Raw genomic sequence first — 1,364 nt, 5'->3', positions numbered from 1 at the left:
AGTCGATAACGGCCGGTAACCACACGGCAGTCGGTAACTGTCGGTAACAACACGGCAGTCGGTAACTGTCGGTAACCACACGGCAGTCGATAACTGTCGGTAAACACACGGCAGTCGGTAACTGTCGGTAACCATAATCAGTAACAGTCAAGAATAAAGTACCAATCGGTAATAATCAGTCCAGTTATCTTCCCGACCGAAATCCTCATTCTCCGCTTCGGTAAAGCCAGTACGGCTGACCATAAAGGGAGAACGTACGTTCGACAAGTGTAAACGGTTTCGTCGAACCGTGACCTTGAACACTCGGACGTAACATAGGATTTTTAGGAACTATTTATGCAATACTAGCAAATAAATTCCTAGGATTCATTGTATAAGCCCATCATATATTTACATTAGGACTAGATGTTGACGATCTTATTTCACCTCAGCAACAATAATCATTGCTGTTTCTACAGAAATTAAAGACTTGCACGAAAATGAAATAAATAAACTCCACTCTTTTTTGATTGTTCGAATTTGTATTTATATTTACCATAAAAGAATTATATGGTATTATACTATTAAATTCAACTGATATTGTATTACATGACACATACTACGTTGTAACCCGTTTCCATTATGTCCTATCAATAGAAGCTGTAATTTTCAATTATTGCAGGATTCATTCACTGATTTCCTTTTATTACTGGTTACGCTCTAAATAATTTTTTATTAAATATTTAATATTTAGAAATATCTACTGGTGTCAATATAACCTCTTTCTTTCAACATTTCTTAGGACTTAGAAAAATATCTTGCCAATACAGAGATTACCATCAAACATTTGTTTCATGAATTATTATTTCATCAATAGGTTTACTTATTTCAATTATAAGACTAATTTTAAATGCTTGCATTTGAGAATCTTTAGCATCCAAACAAAAAATTATTTCTATATTTTACAAACTTCATTTATTAAACGACTGCAATCCTATTCTCTTATGTTTTATAATTACAATTAATTTCTTCAACAAATTAATTTAATATAGCAGAATAAGTGCCAGGGTGGTAAATACCATTTATAAGATCTAAATTTTTATTAAAAATTAATACACGTATCATAGGTGTTCAAAATTCTACTACTCACATCTACAATATAATCATCTTTTTCTATGACTTCACAATAATAAGTTTAAATTTGATTACAACATTAAGTTTTTTAATTATAGTATCATTCTGATACATTAATCTTTCTAATCAATTTTTTCTAGAAGGAAACATTATTGAAATCTTATAAACTATATTGTCCTTATAATTACACTAAGTTTTATTGTTATTCCATTCATTAAAACTCTATATCTTAGAAATGAAATATTAATAAA

The 1,364-nt window shown here is 30.1% G+C and overlaps 1 pseudogene; it reads left to right on the top strand.

Moving 5' to 3' along the window:
- The window catches only part of LOC109862268, a 3,516-nt pseudogene extending 2,679 nt beyond the window's left edge, over positions 1 to 837 (top strand).
- The last annotated feature ends 527 nt before the right edge of the window (positions 838 to 1,364 follow it).

This window comes from Pseudomyrmex gracilis, unplaced genomic scaffold, assembly GCF_002006095.1.
Source record: "Pseudomyrmex gracilis isolate BER0280 unplaced genomic scaffold, ASM200609v1 scaffold_1562, whole genome shotgun sequence".
In the NCBI taxonomy this organism is placed as follows: domain Eukaryota; kingdom Metazoa; phylum Arthropoda; class Insecta; order Hymenoptera; family Formicidae; genus Pseudomyrmex; species Pseudomyrmex gracilis.
Note: the sequence above shows the minus strand (reverse complement) of the source record. Positions and strands in the feature narration are given on the sequence as shown.